The sequence below is a fragment of the Mandrillus leucophaeus genome, unplaced genomic scaffold (genome assembly GCF_000951045.1).
Source record: "Mandrillus leucophaeus isolate KB7577 unplaced genomic scaffold, Mleu.le_1.0 Scaffold244, whole genome shotgun sequence".
Classification (NCBI taxonomy): domain Eukaryota; kingdom Metazoa; phylum Chordata; class Mammalia; order Primates; family Cercopithecidae; genus Mandrillus; species Mandrillus leucophaeus.
This window is the reverse complement of record NW_012102521.1, coordinates 1,341,410-1,348,899: the sequence shown is the minus strand read 5'-3', so window position 1 is coordinate 1,348,899 and position 7,490 is coordinate 1,341,410. Positions and strand designations below refer to the sequence as shown.

The 7,490-nt window shown below is 62.2% G+C and overlaps 1 long non-coding RNA gene across 1 annotated transcript in view; it reads left to right on the top strand.

Annotated features, from left to right (window-relative positions):
• Positions 1-5,413: 5,413 nt before the first annotated feature.
• LOC105541737 overlaps positions 5,414-7,490 on the top strand; it is a 23,338-nt gene continuing 21,261 nt past the window's right edge. Inside the window, exon 1 of the long non-coding RNA XR_001006377.1 lies at positions 5,414-5,441. This is a non-coding gene — a long non-coding RNA (uncharacterized LOC105541737). The remainder of the gene's footprint in view (positions 5,442-7,490) is intronic.

Genomic DNA, 7,490 nt, shown 5'->3' with positions numbered 1-7,490 from the left:
CTGTGCCTTGCTGGTGCCTTCTTCAGGGCCTTGGGCTGCAAATGTGGGTCAGGACCTCACATTCGGAGACGGGAGTGATCGCAGCTGCCTGTGCTGCTAGCGCCATGCAGCCAGGGATGCCAAGTGACAGTGCGGGCGGGCCTGTCACCACCCTAGTGTCTCCCCGACTGGGTCGTCCACACTGAGGGAGGGCTGTATTCCCATTCTGCAGACAGGGACACTGAGGCTGGGGACCGTGAGGTAGTGACTGACTCCTCTGCTTTTAGGGGCCAGAGCAGAATATCGCATGCTTTGGTCAGTGACATGCTGTTCTGACAGGTACTGGCTCTGCCCTGCCCCACCAGGCAGGGTGACTGCAGGCAAAGGAGCCCCTCTGTGGCCGCTAGTGGCAGGAATGGGCCCTGAGGAGGAGGCAGCAGAGGGCATCCTGGAGTGCCCTCCAATGAGGTGGCCTCTCAGAAGCCACCAACAGTGATGTTGTAAGTGTGTTCCTAACAACCCCAGCACTTTCCCTGGTGGGGAAACGGAAGCTGAACCACCAGGGAGGGAGGCTGGGCTGCCTGCTGGCCTCTGGCTCCTGCCCCAAACCTCAGGAGTGCCCACCTGATGCAGCTCAGGGAAGGGGGTGGGGCTCAGAAGTAGACAGGAGGGTCAAGCCCACAGAGCCTCCAGTTCCAATGCCCCGGGAGCCCCCTCCCTCCTGGCCTTCTCCATGCCCAGGAAGCTGAGTGCCCACTCCCATCTGGGCTCATCGCGGCTGGGCCTACAGCAGGAATGCCCTCATTGCCTTCTCTCCATTTGGCCAACCTCTTCTGTCCTGGGCTGGGCTAGGAGCTGCCTCTTCTGGGAAGCCCCCTGGGTTGCTGGGCCCACTCCCAGCTCTCCCTTAGACTCTGGCTCCCTCTGTGTCCTTCTCTTGCGACACCTATGCCGAAAGCCTCTGTGTTTCAGGCTCAGCTGGGGGCTGGCTTGGCCAGGTGTGGAGAAGTATAGGTGCTGGGGAGGAAAGGCCCCCAAACCCCAGCAAGTGGGGGGCACTGCCATCTGGGGGTCCCTGCCACCCACTTCAGGAGTAGAATGACACATTCTCCCAGCTTGGTCTTCTGGCTGGCAGAGGCCCACCCTGCGCTCAGGGCTGGTGTGAGCTGTGGGAGTGCTTCCCGTCCGGCTGGCTGCCTGTTCACCCATCCTTCTGGGTCTCAAAGCCACCCCGGGAGCCCTGGGACCTGGGAGGTCATACCTCAGCAGAGCAAGGATCCACCCGTTGCTCATTCAACAAACGTGAACCCTATTTTTGTGGCCAGTGCAGCCGCAGGGGGCACAGAAGGGCCAGAGAGGGCTCCCTGGAGGAAAACTGGCCCAAATGGAGACTGGGACTGGTCATGAAAAAGAAGCAGAGGCAGAGCAGGAGGAGCTTGCAGAGGCTGAGGGCGAAGGCAGGGACCTGCAAGGTGTTCAACCCAGTGCATCTGGGACGGGTGGGGTGAGGATGGAGAGGCAGCAGTGCCAGCTGCTGGAGGGAGGGCTTTGTCCTGAGGGCACCGGGCAGCCCCATAGGTCTTAGGGCAGTTTGGGCAGGAAGGAAGCTGCTCCATGGGGGCTATGGAGGCCAGGTAGCCTGGAGGGAGCTTAGCGGAGTCTTAACTGGACACACAGGGAGGACGGGCCATGCCCCTCTGCTCCTCTCCATCCCCTCTAAGGGTGATGGGATCCCCGGCCATGCTGTGAGCTTCGAGGGTGTCTCCACCAGGCCCCACCTGCACTCAGTCTGAGCCTCCAGATTTCCCTTTATTTTTCTTTTTTTGGAAGCCATAGCCTGGCCAGGAGCCAAGGACTTCCTTGCTCGGATAAATATTTAATAGTCAGAAGCACTTTCTAAAATGGAAACGTGGAGCCGGGCCCAGGAGGCAGGGGGTAGGGAGGGGCTGGGGCGGGAGGCGGTGATCCCCCATCCCTGCACCTACCAGAGGCCCACAGAGTTATTTGCAGCCACCGCCCTCCCCTCCGGCTGCCAGTCCCTGCCCTGCCAGCTGTGCTGCGCAGACTTGGACTTGCTGACCCAGTGTGTGCTTGTGAGGGTGGGAGTGGCATCGGGGCCTCCTCTCTGCAGAGCTCTTGGGAGGGACTCCTTCCCGCAGGGGTGGCGGTGGTGGGACGGTAGGCAATTGCACAGGCTGTTCCGGGTAGGAGTCCGGAAAGGGATCTCAAGCCACACCCCTGCCTGGACGCTGCAAAGGGTATAGCCAAGCAGGGGCAGCTGGGGATGCCCGGGACGCGGCAGGGGCGGGACACTTTGGGGAGCCTCACTGGGCTATGTCCGTGTGAGCCCTGCCAGCTGGAGGGGCTGTCAGGTGACGGCGTGTGGGTGGGCAGGAGGCCCCATGACTCAGCCCCACTGGGTGGAGTTAAGGCCCCCTTGTTTAGGGCTCCAGCCCTCGGTCCTCGGCCTGCTCCTGCTGCCTGGCAGGCCTGGCTCCTGAATAAGCCAGTACCGTCGGCTCCTTGGTGACACATGCCCTGAGAATGCGGAGCTTCATGCCTTGGCCTCCTCCTGGCTGATTCACCATCCGCTGCCCTCGGCCCTGCCTGGCCCCCGCCAGCAGCCGAGTTCCCACGGCGACCCCTAGCTGATCCTGGGTCCTAACAGCTCTGAGCCGGGACTAGCTGTCCAGTGCACATCACCGGACATGCCGGATCTCAGGGTCCGTGATGTGGTGGCTCAGCAGATGCCCTGCCTGCCGTCCCTCCAGCTGATCAGACACCTGCCTGACCACTGAGTCCAACCACGTGGTGCCAGGGGTCTGGTAGGTGGGGGTCCCCAGGAACTGAGGCAGGTGAGCAAGGCCCTGCCCAGCACCCGCCTGCTGGTGGCCAAGTGTGCCCCTCTTGGGACTGGGTAGCAACAGGGGCAGGGTGTGAAGCGTGGCTCTCCAGCTCTTACCCTTCCCAGTAAGTGGTCCTGAGCCAGAGCCCAGGGTCTCCAGCTTGACCCCTTCCCTTGCTGTGTGTCTGCACCGTGCCGTGGGCACCCACCGCCAGGGGCTCTGTAGCCGAGGGCTTGGTGCTGACTGCCTGGCGGGGTAGCGAGTCCAGGATCTGAGTTGGGTAGGTGCCCCAGGCAGAGCCAGTGGCACGTGCTGAGAGTCTGGAGAGGGCCTGGGGCAGGGTGTGGTGCGTTCCCATGGCAGTCCGTGTTGGGGAGGGTGCGCCAGGAGGAGATCTCGGTCATGTGTTCCAGGGCTTGGTGGACCACACTCGCCGCACTGCAGCGAGGGTCCGGGAAGGGCTTGCGTGGCCGGCGCTGTGGCCAGCTCTGCAGGGCGCCTCCCTCTGGCTGCTGTGAGGTGGGCCTAGCTGGGGTGGGGGCCCCAGTAAAGGCTCTTGCGGGGGTCAGTGCTGTGTTTGTCATGATGGCCCTGCTCTGTACCAGCGTCCCCTTCCCATCCCACTCCAGCTGGGCTGGGCCTCTAGGTACGGTGCTGACTCAGCCAGCCCTGCCCTGCCTGGCTAGTGTGGGTGTCAGGTGGTAAACATGTAAACAGCGTTCCCAGGTGAGAGCTGTCTGGGAGTGGTCCCGGAGCAGACCTGGCCAGCTTTTCTGTCTTCGTGTAAATAGAGTCGTTTTCTACCTTTGTGACCGTTAGGTTTTTGTGTCACCCTTTTTAGGGCATTGCAATGGGGGGAGGCCAGGAAGGGGCCTGGGAGCAGGTCCCTGCCTTTCGGGACTGAGGAGCCCCTGGGGCCTCTCCCACCCCATTTGCCGGCCAGTGCCCCTGCTGGGACAGAGCGTTCCCCGCCCTTGAAGTCCTCTGGCCTATTTGAGGACCCCTTCTCTCTGTGCCCGCCTCAGGCCACCCTGACACCCCGTGGCAGGGGCAGCCCTCTCAGCCGCACCTTCCCACCTCTTCCCATGCCACTGGGGCCTGGTGTGGGTGCAAGCCATTCCGTCGCTGACCTACCAGGCCGGGTCTGACCCCTCGCTACCCCTGAGGCCTGGGCTGGGCCTCAGCTGTGCGGGCCTGCTCCAGACTGCCTGTTGGAGGCAGGTCCCCACCCAGGCCATGGGCACAGGGCTGGCACCCTGGGATCCCAGTGGGGCTACACATAGCACAGTTGGTTGTGTCCTGCTGAAGCCTCCTGGCCACCCAGAGCAAAGAAGAGTGGGGGCTAAGGGCCCAGGGTGCAGCAGGGTGAGGTGACCAGGAGGTGGACCAGGCAGCTGGAGCTCTGGATAGTGGGGGACTTGGGGGCATGGGGCTCAGATGTTTCTCAGCCACCACCCAGAAATGACTGGGAAGGATGGGAGGCTTGTTTTAAAAAAAAAATGCTAGGCCGGTGCGCAGGCTCATACCTGTAATCCCAGCACTTTGAGAGGCTAAAGCAGAAGGATCTCTTGAGCCCAGGAGTTTGAGACTAGCCTGGGCAACACAGGGAGACCTGGTCTCCACAAAAAATTTAACAATTAGCCAGGCGTGCTGGTGTGTGCCTGCAGCCCCAGCCACTTGGGAGGCCAAGGCGTGAGGATCGTCTGAGCCCATGCGTATGAGATCAGCCTGGACAATATAGTAGGATCCTGTATCTACAAAAAAAATTTAAAATTAGCCAGGTATGGCGGCGTCACCTGGAGACCCAGCCACTTGGGAGGCTGACACGGGAGGATGGTTTGATTCCAGGAGTTTGAGGCTGCAGTGAGCCATGATCGCACCACTGCCCTCTAGCCTGGGTGAGAGAGAGAGACCCTGTTTCAAAAAATGCTGGTTCCTGAGCCCCACCACACCCTGCTTACCAGATACCCTGGTGCTTCGAGGGGTGGGGGCTGCTGTGAGTTTGGGCTGCGAGGGCTGAAAGGAGGCCAGGGTTGGCTGCCCTGGGGGCTTAGGCAGGTGGCAGATGACCAGGCCCCAAGGTCACTGGCCCCAGCCCCCTGTGGGCTCAGTCCTGCCCTTAGGCTATGCCTCTCCTCCCTTCTGGGCCAGCCTCTATTCTGGCACCCATAGGGAAACTGAGACACAGGGCTTGTGCAGAGCCTGCCTGGGAGGGACCTGCTTCAGGCCTACGTCTGTCCACAGAGCAGGACCTGGCACGCACTAAGGCACTCACCAGACTGGGCTGGCTGTGTGACTCAGAGCGGTCTGTTCCTCTGCAGTCAGCTGCTCAGGCTGGGGGGGCACTCAGGGTGGGGTCCCCAGCTCCAAGAAGCTGAGTGAGTGTTGAGGGCTGGCCTGGCTCCTGGCCCATCAGGGGACCCCGCCTACTCCCTCTGGTGGGACGTGGAGGTCCTGGCAGGGTCCAGAGCCAGCCCTAGGAGCAGGCGGAGGCGGAGGCGAGTCGGGATAATGGGGGGAGGAGCTGTGGAGGGAGGAACCGGGCGTGGCAGGGGGAGGTGGCCAGTTGGGATCTTCACTTCTGGGCCAGTTGGGAGAGCGTCTGTAGCTTCCTTGGTAAGTGGCTCCTGTGCCCACCCCCTGCACTTCGGCCCCCTTCCTGGTCAGCCCCGGGTACCTGCTTGCCTCACTCTTCCGCAGGTCTGTGGGGGCCAGCAGGCCACTAGCAAGAGAGGCTGGAGGAACAGCACTGGGCTGGGCATAGCCCTGACCCACAGCTGATGGATGGGCAGGGGTGTTAGTTCACCATGGCTCCAGCCAGGGCCAGTGGGTTGGGCACGGATGTCAGGGAGAAATTCCCGGAGCCCCTTCTCCTGGCTCCTGGCCCCTGGGGTGTTGGCGGAGCCCAGGCCATACAAAGTGTGTGGCAGGACACCGAGCTGTGGGCCCTGGGCAGGTAGGGGACAGTGGCTCTTGTTTGCAAGGAGCCTCGGTGTGGGGGGAGGTGAATGCGAAGCGCACCTGCACTCAGGGCAGCCGCAGGTCTGCAAGTCCCCCAGGTGGGCGTGGGCCCTGGGGAAGGGTCCTCAGATGACCCTGTGCTTGTTTGGTACACAGGGGCCCTGGGTGTCTGTGGAGGGTGGTTGCTTCCAGAGGCCAGGTTTACTCTCCTGGGGGTGCCCGAGGTGGGCTGTGGGGGCCTGGGGCGATAGGCAGCCCCATCACAGGGTCACACTGCCCTGGACGTCTGTGGGGCCGGCCTTTCAGCCCAGGGAAACTCGCTCCGGCTAGCCAGCCTGGGATGGATGGGAGCGTGGGGCTGCTCCTTTTGGCTGCCAAATCCCTTGGAGAGGTGGCTGGTGTGCTCCCCTGTGCCTCAGTTTCTCCAGGAGCAGAAGGAGATGAACTGGGCCCACCTGCTGCCCTCCCATCCCCATCAACGGCCTCCCGCCCTCAGGCTTACCAGGCTTTTCCAGGAGATCTGACAAGCTCCTTCCTTTTTCCCATGCACTGCCCGCACTAGCATTTATTATGCACCTACGGTGTGCCAGGCTCTGAGTGCTTGGTGAGCAAAGTGTTCTGGGGACCAGGGACCAGGCAGTGTCCAGAAGCCATGGCAGGGTGGCCAAGCTTAGTCTGTGAATTTGCCCAGCAGAGAAGACAGCCTGGGAAAGCCCAGAGAGAGAGAGCCCGTGGCCCAGGCAGGCACAGTGAGGGCTGGAGAGGCTGTGGATGTTGGCTAGGGCTAGAGCAGGCACAGAGAGGCTTCCAGGACAGTCTGACCCATGGACGGCACCAGGGAGCTACGGAAGGTTCTTTCGGGAGAGGGTGATGTGAATAGCCTCACGGGTACAGCTGGGCTGCAGTGGGGAATGGTTACTGGGTGGGCGAGGAGCCCAGCTCCTAGGTCTAGGGGACTGAGGCTGGCTCCTCCACCCTCCTGCAGCCTTGGAGGCAGACACAGAGGCAGGAGCAGGAGCCAGAGCTGGCTCTGCCGGCCTCATCCCGAGAGAGTTATCTCGAGAAGCATGGGGAGGGGTGGGGGATGTTGCTCAGGAAAGTCTGAAGGTCTCATGACAGTCAGCCCGCTTGGCACTTTCTTCATGAAGTTCCACCACTGGGTGAGGCCCAAGTGCAGCCGGCTGTGTGCTCCTGTGTCTGGGTGGGCACAGGGCTCCCGCCTCCATGGCCTCACTCGGGGCGTTCAGAGGGAGGAGCCCAAGGCAGACACACAAGTGCACACACGCCCTAGCACCTGAACACGTACATCCCGTGAGCACACACGTGTGCACACTCATCTGCAAACCTGGAGTGGGCCGTTCCTCCCACCCAGGATGGACTTTTCTGGCCACTGGAGAGCCAGTCTCCTTCCTGCCAGCCCCCAGGGCCCTGGTGACTTGCAAATGCACCCAACCATGCCCTCCCACCTGGAGGCAGGAGATGGGGCCCTGGGGCTCCCAGTTTAGATGCAAACTTGGATTTTGTTTAAGCAAAATCTACTTCCTCCCCGCATGGACCCGTTCTGGACCCTCCAACAACTCTCATTTAGCTGGTGGCTGGTGGGAGTCCTCAGTTCGGACCCGGCTGTGGAGCAGGGCTGTTGGTGAGCCTCTGCTGCACTCCCCAGCCTGTGTTCCTTGTCCCCTCCCGCTCCGCCCGCCCCCC